Source organism: Lissotriton vulgaris, chromosome 5 (genome assembly GCF_964263255.1).
Source record: "Lissotriton vulgaris chromosome 5, aLisVul1.2, whole genome shotgun sequence".
Lineage (NCBI taxonomy): Eukaryota > Metazoa > Chordata > Amphibia > Caudata > Salamandridae > Lissotriton > Lissotriton vulgaris.
Genome location: NC_141693.1, coordinates 1,923,689,706 through 1,923,705,611, shown reverse-complemented (window position 1 = coordinate 1,923,705,611; position 15,906 = coordinate 1,923,689,706). Strand labels below are relative to the sequence as shown.

The 15,906-nt window shown below is 55.3% G+C and overlaps 1 protein-coding gene across 1 annotated transcript in view; it reads right to left on the bottom strand.

Annotated features, from left to right (window-relative positions):
- LOC147717735 (complement C4-B-like) overlaps positions 1-15,906 on the bottom strand; it is a 643,152-nt gene that overhangs the window by 58,862 nt on the left and 568,384 nt on the right. The gene's annotated exons all lie outside the window — the stretch shown is intronic.

Genomic DNA, 15,906 nt, shown 5'->3' with positions numbered 1-15,906 from the left:
ATCAACAAATAAAGTATAACTACTACATTAGGCATCAAAGGTGATGCCTGAGACAAACCAGGAAACCTCTATTGTGAATGTACTGCCAGAGTATTAACTTGGGAATTAAGGAATTGCGATCACACGTTGAATCCTTATAAGTATGCATCTATAAAGCATACAACTAGCAGAGTTACTGTTATATTATAAACAAGGATAATTTTGTTGCCTCGTTTTGCAATGTGGAAGTTTTATTTGTGGAACTATAAGATAGTCATTTGGCAAGTATTGGGGATATGGGGGGGTTGTGCGTCCGCGTGTGTGTGTGTGCGCACACACTACCCCGCTCTGAACTGAGGGGTCATTTGCACGTTGAATCAATACATGGCCCCTGCCTACGACACTAGGTTGCCCCTGGACTACAAGCATCAAATTTGTTTCCTGTTGACCACAACACGGGAAGAGCAAAATGCTGCTTCTCCTAATGAGCCTTAAAGCGATGCACTGGCACCACCTTGGCCCATTTCAATGAAGAAGTTTCCGTTTTTAATTTTATTTGAGGTGTGGCCTTGTCTGGTGCATGCACGTTCATCAGTCTGGACCGTATTACTTTTGAAAAAAATGCAACACCTATATTGCTGGTTGTTCACTACACTTCTGGATGACTTCCTCCTCTTTACCTAGATTTTATTGGACTTGGACTTGACAGGGCTTTTTCGGTAGCGGCTGCTAGATTGTGGAATTCTCTGTCCACAAGCCTGTGCAAAACGTCAGCAATTTTGCACATCAGAAAGGCCTTGAACTGGGTGTATGGACTGTAATCACGTGATTACCTAGATACAGATCCCGCGGGTTATTCCTGCCACGGTCTACCCATGTTTTGGTCTATCTGCGCCAGGACTTCTCTTTAGTTAATAGCGTGCTTATTAAAAGTATAACATATAACATAGGCTAATGACAGGAAAACGCACTGTTTCCCTACCACGAAATCAAAGGAAGTGATTTTCCCGTCCAATGAGGGCACAATCAAGTGCAATTGGATAATGGCAGTCTTCCCCCTATAACTAAAAGCATTTGTAATGAACAAGTTACTTACCTTCGGTAACGATATATCTGTAAGAAACATTAGTTAGTGTTAGATTCCTTACCTTAGAATATCCCCAGGCGTCAGTCTGGTTCCGGAAACTTTTGCGTAGCAGTACCCCTGCGCGTCGGTAGGCGTCGTCTGCAGGCGTCCCCTGCGGCTCCGCGTCCGTCGTCGGCGTCGTGCGCCGTGATGACGTCGCTGGAGTATATAGACGCCGCCTCCGCGCGCTGACGTCAGTTCTTTGTACACAGCTTTTCCGCGCCAGAACACGCAGAGCCATGTGAGAACCAACACTGGTGCCAATTGAAACTAGGGCCCTGAAAGGGATGTCCTTAACCCTAGGTATCCGTTCGCAGAACGGGGAGGATGGGTGGGTTCGGTAAGGAATCTAACACTAACTAATGTTTCTTACAGATATATCGTTACCGAAGATAAGTAACTTGTTCATCTGAAAGAAACACGTTAGTGTTAGATTCCTTACCTTAGAATACATACCCCAGCAATACCAACTCCGGTGGTGGGTCTGCGAAACAATACATTCCTACACCAGAAAGTCCTGGAGGACAGAACGGCCAAAGAAGCCATCCCTCCGGACTAGACTGTCCAGGCAGTAGTGCCTCGCAAAGGTGTGCAGCGAGGCCCACGTAGCCGTCTGGCAAATGTCCTGCAAGGGGACTCCCTGGCCCAGGGCAGTAGTAGCCGCCGTGGCCCGAGTGGAATGGGCCCTCAACCCAACAGGAGGCTCCTTCCTAGCCAAAGAGTAGCACGCTTTGATGCACAGAACGACCCACCGAGAGATGGTCCGTTTATGTACCGCCTGTCCCTTCTTCGCACCCACGTAGCCAACAAACAGTTGGTCATCCACCCGGAACTGGCGTGTGCGATCCATATAAAATGAAAGCGCACGTTTTGGGTCCAGACGATGGAGCCGCTCTTCATCCTTCGAAGGATGCGGAGGCGGGAAGAAGGAGGGGAGGGTGATGGACTGCCCGATGTGAAAAGCAGAAACTACTTTGGGCAGGAAAGAAGGTCTAGTCCTTAGAACCACCTGGTCAGGATGAATGGACAGGAAAGGAGGTTTGACAGAAAGAGCCTGGAGCTCACTCACTCTCCTGGCAGAGGTGATGGCAACCAGGAAGGCCATCTTCAAGGTCAGGAGACGGAGAGGACAAGAATGAAGGGGCTCAAAGGGAGCACACATCAAAAAGGTTAGAACCAGGTTCAAGTCCCACTGAGGCATCACAAACGGAACAGGTGGATACATGTGTGTGATGCCCTTCAAGAATCTCGTTACAATTGGGGACTTGAACAAAGAAGGCTGATCAGGAAGCCTTAGAAAGGCTGAAAGGGCCGAAAGGTAGCCCTTGATAGTGCCCAGAGCAGAGCCCTGCTGGGCAAGAGAGAGAAGAAAAAGAAGAACCTCGGAAAGAGGGGCAGAAAGAGGATCCACAGCCTTTGCTGTGCACCATGCCACAAATCTGTTCCACCGACAGGCGTATACCGACTTTGTGGAGGGACGCCTGGCTGCCAGAATTACATCACAGACTTCAGGAGGCAAGTCAAATGGCCTCAACTGCCGCCGCTCAATCTCCAAGCATGGAGGTGGAGACTGGACAGGTTCGGGTGGAGGACCGTCCCCTGCTGCTGCGACAGAAGGTCCTCCTGAAGGGGCAGGCGGATCGGGGGACCGACTGACATGCTGAGTAGCTCGGGATACCAGTACCTTCGAGCCCAGTCCGGAGCCACAAGGATAACTTGGGCCCGGTCGCGCCTGATCTTCTTCAGCACTCTGGGCAGAAGTGGTATAGGCGGAAAGGCATATAACAGACCGCAACTCCACTCGCGCCAAAAGGCGTCGCCGTGCGAGTGCCGTCTTGGAAACTCCAACGCGCAGAACCGATGACATTGCGCGTTCTCTTCTGTGGCGAATAGATCTAACCAAGGCTATCCCCATTGCAGAAAGAGGCCTTGTGCCACGTCCGAGTTCAGACGCCATTCGTGATCCATCGAGCACCGACGGCTGAGTTCGTCCGCCCTGGCGTTCAGAGAACCTGCCAGGTGTTGAACCGTCAAAGTCACGCACTGACGTCCAGCCACTGCCAGAGGCGCAGAGACTCCTGGCAAAGGGTCCACGACCCCACCCCGCCCTGTTTGTTGCAGTACCACATGGAGGTGGTGTTGTCCGTGAACACCTGCACTACACTCCCGTTGACAAAGGGGAGGAATGCCTTCAGTGCTAGACGACTCGCCCGTAGCTCCAACAGGTTGATATGGAGCCGGGACTCCGCCGGAGACCAGATGCCTCTGATCTCCGCCTCTCCCAAGTGGCCTCCCCAGCCCTGGAGGGATGCGTCCGTCACGACAACGTGCTCCGGTTGGGAAAGGGAGAGGGATCTGCCTCTGACCCAATCGCGGTCCGTAAGCCACCACTGCAGTTGTCTCGCAGTGCCCTCCGAGATCAAGACGTGGTCGGACAAGTTGCCCTGATGCTGGGCCCACTGAAACTTCAGGTCCCACTGCAGAGCCCGCATCCGCCACCGGGCGTGATGCACCAGAAGGATGCAGGAAGCCATCAGCCCCAGCAGCCGCAGCGTCAACCTGACCGAAACCCGGGATAGCGGCTGAAAGATGGGAATCAAAGCCTGTATATCCCGGACCCGCCGTTCCGGAGGATAAACCCGAAACTGCGCCGAGTCCAGAACCGCTCCGATGAAAAGGAGCTTTTGAGAGGGACACAGGTGTGATTTCGGCACATTGATGGAGAACCCCAGGTCGTGCAAGAGGTCTGCCGTCATGTGAAGGTGGTGGACGACTGTCTGGGGCGAGCCCGCCTTCAACAACCAGTCGTCTAGGTAGGGGAAGACTGAAACCCCTAACCTGCGCAGATGGGCTGCGACCACCGCCAACACCTTTGTGAACACCCGTGGGGCGCTAGTAAGGCCGAAGGGGAGCACGATAAACTGAAAGTGCTCCTGGCCTACCGTGAACCGCAGGTAACGCCGGTGGGCCGGCAGGACAGGGATGTGAAAATACGCATCCTGCAAGTCCAACGCTACCATCCAGTCTTGCGGGTCTAGAGCAGCCAAGACCTGAGCCAATGTCAACATCTTAAACTTCTCCTTCCGGAGGAAGCCGTTGACGTTCCGTAGATCCAAGATGGGACGTAGGCCCCCTTTGTCCTTCTTGGGCACCAGAAAGTAGTGGGAATAGCAACCACGCCCTACTTCTGGCCCAGGAACGCGCTCGATGGCCCCCTTGGCCAAGAGGGCCGTAACTTCCTCCTGCAGAAGTGTCAAGTGGTCCCCTGACACACGGTGGTTCTGCGGTGGCATGACCGGAGGATTGGTCTCGAAGGGGAGGGAGTAGCCCCTTCGGACGAGTTGCAGCACCCACCTGTCCGATGTGATTGTGCGCCAGCGGGCGTGGTGATGGCGAACCCTGCCACCCACTGGCGTCACATGGGCCTGAAAGCACGGACTAGGAGGATTTGGAGGCAGATGCTGCGGGGGGAGGTGTGGCCTGACCCCGCCGTTGACCCCGACCGCCTCCACGGCGGTTTCCACGGCCGCCACCGCGTTGAAAATATTGTTGCGGCGCGTGGCTGGCAGCACGTGTTGGGACGCCCCTTCCTTGGCCACGAAAGGAGCGAAACAAACCCGTTTGCTGGCGCTGGGTCGAGAGACCCAAGGACTTGGCCGTGACCCTGGAGTCCTTGAAGCGTTCCAGCGCGTGGTCCACTTTGTCACCAAACAGGCGACAGCCATCGAACGGCATGTCCATCAAGGCATTCTGGACATCTGCCGAAAAGTTGGCGGATCTCAGCCAGGCGTGGCGACGAATCGCCACCGTCGTGGACATCGCTCTGCCCAGCGAGTCGGTCGTATCAAGACCACACCATATGGACTATTTTGCTGCATCTCGGCCCTCAGCCACAGCCTTGCCGAGCTTCGCCCGCACCTCCATGGGGCATTCTGGCAGCAGTTCCGCGACCGTATCCCACACAGAGTGGGTGTAGCGGCCCAAGAGGCAAGCGGTGTTGCAAGACCGCAGTCCCAAACTCAGGGACGAGAAGACCTTCTTGCCATACTGGTCATACCTCTTAGATTCCCGGTCGGGCGGGGCCAACGGGAATGCGGTCTGGGAAGTCGAGGCCTGGATCACCAGACTCTCAGGGGTGGGATGGGTGGACAGGAACTTGGGGTCGTACGGGCACGGACGGTGGCGTCTGGCCACGTTCCTATCAACAGGCGAACCTGAAGAGGGCCTGGACCACGTGCCCAAAAGAACGTCTGACAAGGCTTCGTTAAACGGCAGCAGTGGCTCTTGTGGGCATGACTGCGGTTTGAAGACCTCAGTGAGAATGTTAGGCCTCACGGCCGCGACGGGGAGCTCAAGGTGTAAGGCCTTGGCAGCCCTCATCAACACCACTGAATAAGCAGCTCCCTCCTCCGATGCCACGGAAGGAGGAGAGACAAAGCCAGGGTTAGGAGAGTCGTCCAGACCACTTGCATCACCCAAATCACCTGTCCAGTCCACGTCGTACTGACACTCAGGTGACAGAGGGTCCTCAGACCCCTCCCAACACTCTCCGTACTCCACATCATCTCCATATTCGGAGTCAACAATGTAGACCGGCTCCTCGGGGTTCACAGGCCCCATCGGCGTCGAGCCCGGCGTCGAGCGACGTCGGTCCGACTCCGCGTCCGGATTCGGGGAGGGTATGGGACGGCGCCACCCGGAGCCGGCACAGGAGAACCGGCGCCGCGCGGGGACGGCGTTGGGGGCAACCCCGATGGAATCGGTGCCGGCAGACGAGCCGGCGTCGACCCCGAAGGCCCTTGCGGCTCCGGGGTCGGAGCCGTCAGCGGCACCGGGGCCGGAGCACCCGATGGCGTCGAGGCAGGGACACCCGAACCGCTAGGGCCCCCAGACGGTAGCACTGGGCCCGAAGGCGCCGTAGGCCCCGTCGGAGAAGTGAGCGCCCTCATGGCCATGAGGAACGCCTCAATCTCCTTTAGGCGTCGCACCTTGCCCAGGGACCGGAGGGTATGGAGCAGGCCGCGCCGGCGACTCTCGTGGAGCCGCGGGGTTGGGGTCACCCGAACCCCCGGCCGCATCGTGCGAGCGTCGGGGGGAGTCGTCAGGGGTACGATGACGACGCCCCGACTTCTTGTGTTTCTTACCTGAAGAGTCCGACGAATGGTGATGACTTCTGGAGCGCCCGGCGCGGCTCCGCGACCGCTCCCTGGACCTCCGGCCGGACCGGGACCGCTCCCGACGCGGGGCCGACACCCGGAGCTCGAGTAGCTTGCGGGACCGCTCCCGTCTAGCCTTATTAGTCAGAGCCCGGCAATCGACGCAGGAGTCCACGTCGTGGTCGGGGCCCAGGCACCGGAGACAGAGTCGGTGATGGTCCGTGACCGACATCGTGCGGTCACAACCGTCACAATTCTTGAAACCGGGCATCCTACCAGGCACCAAAAAGATATAGAAAGTTAACAAAACTTGGTCAAAAGACTGGAGTACTGCTCTTCGAATCTGCGCTTACTGGCGCGGAAAAAAGAAGAACTGACGTCAGCGCGCGGAGGCGGCGTTTATATACTCCAGCGACGTCATCACGGCGCACGACGCCGACGACGGACGCGGAGCCGCAGGGGACGCCTGCAGACGACGCCTACCGACGCGCAGGGGTACTGCTACGCAAAAGTTTCCGGATCCAGACTGACGCCTGGGGATATTCTAAGGTAAGGAATCTAACACTAACGTGTTTCTTTCAGATATGCGTTTTAGTGAAGTGCTCCAGTAACCCCGACTTGGAGTGCTTGAGGGTTAGTTAGTGGTATCTGCAAGGGTTTTTATTATTGCAATAGATATGGCAGTACACTACTACTGTGTGCCGTAGAGCTGTTTGTTGCACCATCCTTACAGTGCGTAGGAGAAGAGAACGCCTTGGTAACAGCCCAACAAGAGGTCCAAAGGGATCCTGCAGGTACCACTAAAGGTGGGTGAGCCACTGAAAGCTTGAGTCTGAAACCCGGCCCTTGTCCAGCTCGGGGTTGCGTTGTAACCTCAAGCCCATAACGAGTCCCGCTACCATGCGGCTTTAGCCTGCACCTTCAGGGTACTCACTCACAAAGAATTAACAAGCATTTGTAATGCAATAGGTCTCGCATTAATTAAGTTTGAGCTATTGGCATTGCTAAATATTGCAACACCAATTGCAACAAAAGTCTATAAATTGTAGTGTGCCATACTGCGATTGCTACAATAGTTAATTGTGGATGCGTTAACAATTGATGTGTGCACTGCCGGCTGGTGGTGTGTGTGTCTGGTCGAAGTGTGCGCTGACGGCTGGAGGTGTGTGTGCCTGGTGAAAGCGTGCACTGACGGCTTGTGGTGTGTGCCTGGTGAAAGCGTGCACTGATGGCTGGTGGTGTGTGTGTGTGTGTGCCTGGTGAAAGCGTGCACTGACGGCTGGTGGTGTGTGTGTGTGTGCCTGGTGAAAGCGTGCATTGATGGCTGGTGGTGTGTGTGTGCCAGTGAAAGCGTGCACTGATGGCTGGTGGTGTGTGTGTGCCTGGTGAAAGCGTGCACTGACATCTGGTTCTGTGTGTCCGGTGAAAGCGTGCACTGACGCCTGGTGGTGATGGTGCCCGGTTAAAGCATGCACTAATGGCTAGTGGTGTTTGTGCCCGGTGAAAGCGTGCACTGATGACTTATGGTGTCTGTGTCTGGTGAAAGTGTGCACTGACAGTGTGGTTGTGTGTGTGGTTGGGTGTGTGTGTTGTGTGTGGTTGTGTGTGGTTGTGTGTGTGGTTGTGAGTTTGTGTGGTTGTGTGTGTGTATGGTTGTGAGTGTGTGTTTGTGAGTGTGGTTGTGAGGGTGGTTGTGAGCGTGGTGTGAGGTTGTGTGTGTGTGGTTGTGTGTGTGTGGTTGTGTGTGTGTGGTTGTGTGTGTGTGTGGTTGTGTGTGTGTGTGTGTGGTTGTGTGTGTGCGTGTGTGGTTGTGTGTGTGTGTGGTTGTGTGTGTGGTTGTGTGTGTGTGTGGTTGTGTGTGTGTGGTTGTGTGTGTGTGTGGTTGTGTGTGTGTGTAGTGTTGTGTGGAACAGGGTGCTGGTGATAGGTCTTGCTCAAGGTACTGAAAGCACTTGTGAATGGCGTCTAGGCGCCTGCATGAACAAGATGCTGGTGAGAAGTAGTGATTTATTTGAAGTGCAGTCTCAATGCGCCGTAGGCACTTGTATGGTAAGCGTATGATGTTGAGAAGTATTGAATGATTAGCACTGCATTTCGAAAGGCCTCTTGGCGCTTGAGTGAAAAATGTGTGCTACGAGAATCACCGATTAATTAGCCCTGAAACGGAAGGTCCTCTATGGGCAGGGACGAATTGTGTGTTGGTGATAGGGAGAGAATTTTAATATTTTTATGGAGTTTTATATAGCTCGAACTGGACCCGAAGCACCAAGGTCGAGAGTGAGCTCATGGAACAGCGGGACGTGGATGGAGTAAATTGCAGTGTTAGGGGCGAATATATTTAACGTGATGTGGCACAGGAGGTTTTAACTATAACATTGAGGTTTAAACAGCACACTAAGGGCCACTGAGAGGCATATACGAGGTGCGCCAAAACTAAAAAGAGTTTCTATACCTGCCCACTAGGAAGCAAAGTAACTTCTCTATTAAAGTTATGATTATTAAATAAATTCTTTACATGCATACGGATTGCACATTTGGGTGGTGGCATGTTTTTTATTTCCCTTTTTTACTGTTGTGACATATGAAATAAATAAAATACAAAAATCAATCAATCAATCAATCAATCAATCAGGAATTTGTAGAGCGCGCTACTCACCCAGTAGGGTCTCAAGGTGCTGGGGGGGGGGGTCCGTTACTGCTCGAAAAGCCAGGTCTTGAGTTGTTTCCTGAAGGAGAGGTGGTCCTGGGTTAGCCGTAGGTGGATGGGGAGGGAGTTCCATGTTTTGGCCGCCAGGTAGGAGAAGGATCTTCCTCCAGCGGTGGCTCTGCGGATGCGTGGTACGGCGGCGAGGGCGAGGCTGGCTGATCGTAGCTGGCAGGTGGGTGTGTAGAAAGTGAGGCGGCTGTTGAGGTACTTCGGTCCCATGTCTTGGAGAGCCTTGTGTGCGTGGGTGAGGAGTCTGAATGTGATCCTCTTGTTGACGGGGAGCCAGTGCAGGTCTTTCAGGTGGGTTGAGATGTGGCTGTGGCGAGGGATGCCCAGGATGAGTCGTGTGGGGGCGTTCTGTATGCGCTGGAGTTTTTTCTGGATTTTGGCAGTGGTTCCCGCGTAGAGGGTGTTCTCGTAGTCCAGTCAGCTGGTGACGAGTGCCTGGGTGACTGTCTTCCTGGTTTCGGTGGGGATCCATCGGAAGATCTTCCGGAGCATTCGCAGGGTGTTGAAGCACGATGGCGATACAGCGTTGACTTGTCTGGTCATCTAGAGGAGTCCAGGATGAAGCCCAGGTTTCGCACGTGGTCCGTTGGCTTGGGGTGGTGCTCAGGGCAGGGGGCCACCAGGAGTCGTCCCAGGCGGAGGGCGGTGACCCCAGGATGAGGACTTCCGTCTTGTCTGAGTTCAGTTTCAGGTGGCTGTTCTTCATCCACTCGGCGACGTCTTTCATCCCTTCATGTAGGCTGGCTCTGGTGGGGTCCTTGGTAAGGCAGAGGATCAGCTGGGTGTCGTCGGCGTAGGAGATGATGTTGAGGTTGTGTTGGCGTGCGATGGCTGCGAGGGGGCTCATGTAGGCTTGAAGAGGGTGGGGCTGAGTGAGGATCCTTGTGGTATGCCGCAGATGACTTCGGTGGCCTCGGATCTGAACGGGGGGAGGCGGACTTTCTGGGTTCTTCCGGCGAGGAACAAGATGATCCACTCCAGAGCCTTCCCTTGGATACCGATGTTGTTGAGGCGCTGTACTAGGGTGCGGTGGCAGACAGTGTCGAACGCCACGGATAGGTCCAGGAGGATGAGGGCCGCTGCTTCTCCGTTGTCGAGCAGGGATCTGATGTTGTCAGTGGCTGCAATGAGGGCGGTCTCAGTGCTGTGGTTGGCTCGGAAGCCGGACTGCGAGGGTCGAGGGATCCGTTTGTCTCGAGGAAGGCGGCGAGCTGTCTGTTGACGGTCTTCTCGATGACTTTGGCAGGAAAAGGGAGGAGCGAGATTGGGCGGAAGTTCTTGAGGTCGGTGGGGTCCGCTGTTGGTTTCTTCAGGAGGGCGCTGAGCTCGGCGTGCTTCCAGCTCTCCAGGAAGGTGGCGGTGTTGAAAGAGATGTTGATGATGTCCCTGAGTTGTGGTGCGATGATGGAGTCGGCCTTGTTGAAGACGTGGTGGGGGCAGGGGTCGGTTGGTGATCCGGAGTGGATGATGTTCATTGTGCGGGTGGTGTCTTCAGTGCTGACCGGGGTCCAGGTGCAGAGGGTGGTGGTGGGGGGCGTTGGTTCGGCGGTTGGGTGCGTGGTCTGTGCGCTGAAGCTGTTGTGTATGTCGGTGATCTTGCGGTGGAAGAGGTGGCGAGTGAGTCGCAGAGGTCTTGCGAGGGTGTGATGTCGTTGTTTCCGGCGTTGGGGTTGGAGAACTCTTTCACAATGCTGAAGAGTTCCTTGCTGTTGTGGGTGTTGTTGTCCAGTCGTTCTTTGAATGTTGTCCTTTTGGTGGTGCAGATCAGTTGGTGGTGTTTGCGGGTGGCGTTTTTGAGGGCAGTCATGTTTTCTGTGGTCTGGTCGTGGCGCCAGGCTTTTTCAAGGGTGCGGCAGTTTTTCTTGGATGTTTTGAGTTCGTCGGTGAACCACAAGGCTTTCTTGCTGCCGGGTCTGCTGGGAGGGGTTCTTCAGTGGTGCGAGGTCGTCGGCGCAGTTGGTGAGCCACTGTGTGAAGGTGCTGGCTGCTTCGTTGGGGCCCATTGCGCTGGCGGGAGGGTTCCGGCTGAGGGAGGTGGTGATCTTGCTCCAGCTCCTGCTGGGAACCTGTTGCGGGTGGTGGTGGGTCGTGGTTCTTCTGAAGCTGAAGTGGACACAGCTGTGATCCATCCAATGAAGTCCGGTGGAGTGGCTGAAGGAGATGTGTTTGCTGGAGAAGAAGATGGGGTTGAGCGTGTGGCCGGCGTAGTGGGTGGGGGTGTTCACCTGTTGCTTGAGTCCGAGGATGGCGAGGTTGTCCAGCAGGGTGGTGGTGTTGGTGTCGTTGTTTTTCTCCAGGTGGAAGTTGAGGTCCCCTAGGAGGATGTAGTCAGCGGAGGGTAGGGCGTGCGGGCTGATGAAGTCTGCGATGTTATCGCTGAATTGGGTGCGTGGTCCCGGGGCGTCTGTAGATGAGGGTGCCTCTGAGGGTGGTCTTGGGGTCGGTTTGTATCTGGAAGTGGAGGTGTTCGGCGGCGGAGAAGGTGTCGTCGGAGTTGGTTGTGACGCGGATGGTGTTCCTGTAGACGATGGCGATGCCTCCTCCGGTCTGGTTGACGCGGTCCCTCCGGGTGATCTTGTATCCGTCCGGGATAGCTATGGCGATGTCGGGCGCTGAGGAGGCGTTCATCCAGGTTTCCCTGAGGAAGGCGACGTCTGGTGATGTTGTGGCGAGCAGGTTCCAGAGTTCTACGGCGTGTCTGTGGACGGAGCGGGTGTTGAGCAGGATGCACTTGAGGTGGTTGTTGCTGGAGCCTGGTCTTTTGGGTGCGGTGCAGGTCCGGAGGCAGGTGAACTTGCAGGCTTGGCGGCTGAAGGGTCCGTGGGTGCGTTTTGGGGTGGCTAGGTAGCATTGGGGGTTCCGGTTGGGATTGAGTGCGTTGAGGGTGGCGGCGTCGTAGGTCCGTCGTGTGGGCTGGCTTCGACGAGGAGCAGGGGTCCTGGCACTGGGCGCCGGCCAGGCGCGGACGGGCACAGACGGGCTTGCCTTTGTCGCGCCTTCGGCGTACAATCGGCGTACAATCGGCGCACCCGCTGCACGTGCGCGTGGACTCTGCCATAAATGGAGAGTGGGGGGAGAAGGGAGGGAAGAGAAGCTGGCAGGCGGGAGCGGGGAGGCGAATAGGAGGGGAGAGGGTACAGAAGGGAAAAGGGGGGCGGGCCGCGGGGGAGCAGCGGCAGGGAGCGGGAAAAACAAACAGCGGGAAACGGCGGGAAGCAAGCGCAAAATCAGAAATTACAGGGGCAGAGCGGGCAAACAGAAATCTTCACAGATCGGAAAAAAATACACAGAATTAGGCACAGAGCGGCCAAACATAAATACACAGAATTAGGCACAGAGCGGGCAAACAGAAGTAGGCACAGATCAGAAAAATGTACCCAGGTTTAGGCACAGAGCAGAGTAAAAACGACCAAGAGGCACCTAAGCCCTGGGGGCAGCGGCGGACTGGCGGCAAGAGCAGGGGCGACCGGCGCACTCAGGAGGAGCCACGCGGCAGGAGGAGCGACCGGCTCTGACGAGGTCAGGTCAGGTCACAGCTCCCCGTCGCGTGTCCACCTCCAAAATAGTCAGTGGGAGGGAGGAGAAGCTGGGAGTCTGGAGCGGGGTGGCGAATCGGAGGGGAGAGGGTACAGAAGGGAAAAGGGGGCGGGGCCGCGGGGGAGCAGCGGCAGGGAGCGGGGAGCGGGGAAAACAAACAGCGGGAAACAGCGGGAAGCAAGCGCAAAATCAGAAATTACAGGAGCAGAGCGGGCAAACAGAAATCGTCACAGATCGGAAAAAAATACACAGAATTAGGCACAGAGCGGGCAAACAGAAATACACAGAATTAGGCACAGAGCGGCAAACAGAAGTAGGCACAGATGAGAAAAATATACTCAGATTTAGGCACAGAGCAGAGTAAAAACGACCAAGAGGCACCTAAGCCCTGGGGGCAGCGGCGAACTGGCGGCAAGAGCAGGGGGGACCAGAGCACTCAGGAGGAGCCACGCGGCAGGAGGAGCGACCAGCTCTGACAAGGTCAGGTCAGGTCACAGCTCCCCGTCGCGTGTCCACCTCCAAAATAGTCAGTGGGAGGGAGGAGAAGCTGGGAGGCGGGAGCGGGGTGGCGAATAGGAGGGGAGAGGGTACAGAAGGGAAAAGGGGGGCGGGGCCGCGGGGGAGCAGTGGCAGGGAGCGGGGAGCGGGGAAAACAAACAGTGGGAAACAGCGGGAAGCAAGCGCAAAATCAGAAATTACAGGGGCAGAGCGGGCAAACAGAAATCGTCACAGATCGGAAAAAAATACACAGAATTAGGCACAGAGCGGGCAAACAGAAATACACAGAATTAGGCACAGAGCGGGCAAACAGAAGTAGGCACAGATCAGAAAAAAATACCCAGATTTAGGCACAGAGCAGAGTAAAAATGAACAAGAGGCACCTAAGCCCTGGGGGCAGCGGCGAACTGGCGGCAAGATCAGGGGGGACCGGCGCACTCACGAGGAGCCACTCGGCGGGAGGAGCGACCGACTCTGATGAGGTCAGGTCAGGTCACAGCTCCCCGTCGCGTGTCCACCTCCTAAATAGTCAGTGGGAGGGTGGAGAACCTGGGAGGCGGGAGCGGGGTGGCGAATAGGAGGGGAGAGGGTACAGAAGGGAAAAGGGGGCGGTGCCACGGTGGAGCAGTGGCAGGGAGCGGGGAGCGGGGAAAACAAACAGTGGGAAACATCGGAAGCAAGCGCAAAATCTGAAATTACAGGGGCAGAGCGGGCAAACAGAAATCGTCACAGATCGGAAAAAAATACACAGAATTAGGCACAGAGCGGGCAAACAGAAATACACAGAATTAGGCACAGAGCTGGCAAACAGAAGTAGGCAGAGATCAGAAAAAAATACCCAGATTTAGGCACAGAGCAGAGTAAAAACAACCAAGAGGCACCTAAGCCCTGGGGGCAGTGGCGAACTGGCGGCAAGAGCAGGGGGGACCGGCGCACTCAGGAGGAGCCACGCGGCGGGAGGAGCGACCGGCTCTGACGAGGTCAGGTCAGGTCACAGCTCCCCGTCGCGTGTCCTAAATAGTCAGTGGGAGGGAGGAGAAGCTGTGAGGATGGAGCGGGGTGGCGAATAGGAGGGGAGAGAGTACAGAAGGGAAAAGGGGGGCGAGGCCGCGGGGGAGCAGCGGCAGGGAGCGGGGAGCGGGGAAAACAAACAGCGGGAAACAGGGGAAGCAAGCACAAAATCAGAATCTCCTCATTCGTTTTTGCCTTAGGAACAAACAATCCACAGTTTTCTCTTTGGACTGCAAAATCTTTCGTTTTCTTCAAGCCTTTTTCTGCCTTATCCATTAGTTTTGTTATCTTATCCTCTCCTAATTGACAAATTCGAGATTTAAAAGCTTTTGAAAATGCAACTTGTGTAATACTGGCATCTGACCCCATCGTGTGGCGTGACTGAAAGCTGCCTCTCAGTGCTGTGTATTTATATATAAGATGATGCACAGGTGTGTGTGTGTGTTTGTGCAACTGCCACCTATTTCCACTACTACCTTGTTTCCTACTGCAGTACAAAAGTGGGTGGTGATGGACGGAGCATCTGAACCATCAAACACTCATATGCAAATCAGTCTGACCCTGTGCCTCATGGGAACAGTCCAGCCCGAACTGCCAAGCTATGCCTTCCCTGGACCGGAAACAAGCTTCCTAGTACTGGTTTCTGGCATTACAGTCGTCTTCAGCCAGGCTTGCTTGAATCCAGTGGCAAAGTTAACAAGTGACTCACGTCTGAGCATACCCTGACAACCTATGGCGAACAAAGCGTTACAAAAGGGGCTAGTGATGGACGGAGCATCTGAACCAATCAAACACTCACACCCAGTCAAAAGATCTGGGTTTAATCCATCACTGTTCTTTAGCCCACTCTGCCACCCCAATTCAGACATGGCCATATGCAAATCAGTCTGATACTGTGCCACAAAAAGCGGCCGCTTTGATGTTCTAATTCTCACGTGCAACTGCCACAAATCCAAACTATTGACCCAGTTTCTGCTTTAGCAATGGTCTTCTGCTCCTGTAAAAATCTGCCTACAGGATTAGTCATTTGTGGCTGCAACGCGCCAAAGTTTCATTTGACTGTACAGCGCTTCGAAACAGACTCTAGCAGACAATAGTTTTGGGCTATAAGTACTATTTATAGATTTTTGTGACCTGACCTGACCTCGTCAGAGCCAGTCGCTCCACCCGTTGCGTGGCTCCTCCTGAGTGCGCCGGTCCCCCCTGCTCTTGCCGCCAGTTCGCCGCTGTCCACAGGGCTTAGGTGCCTCTTGGTCTTTACTCTGATGATGCGATCCAACTGGAACCTAGTCAGGGGTGTCCTGTCCGCGTGTACCAGGAAGTGTCCTGCTTTGGCTGGCCTAATCTTCAAGTATTCTCTAACTGTGGTGACGGGGCAGTACCTGGAGTCCCCAGTGCCTGTAATACAATTGTTGTCCCCCGCCCCGCCTGATCTGTCTTGGATCTCCGAATGCGAAGAACCAGGTAGTCGGAGACGCAAACATCCTGTAGGACCAAAGCCAACCCTGTTGTGTCAGTCTTGGATTTTGCGACAAACTCACTGACCATGAGAGCCCCGTAAAAAGCCAGGCAAAATGCTGCCGTAAAAAGCCTGGCCTCGAAAGGGCAGTTGTTAACCAGTGGCACGACCTCTATCATACCTTGCAGGGAAGGGAAATCAATGGGCGCCCTGGCATCTGGGGTCCTGACTTCCTCCGTCGCCCACCCTTTCAGTGCCGCCCTGACCTTAAATGAAGCTGTGGGATCCTGGCCGGGCCCCCATTGAGCCTGGTGTCGTGCTTCAAGGCGATCAGGTGGCCACACACCCACAAATGACTCCTGCCGGCGTCCTTAGCCCAAACCACGAAGTCCTCCACCTGTTTTTCAAGTGGCATGGCCCCTGC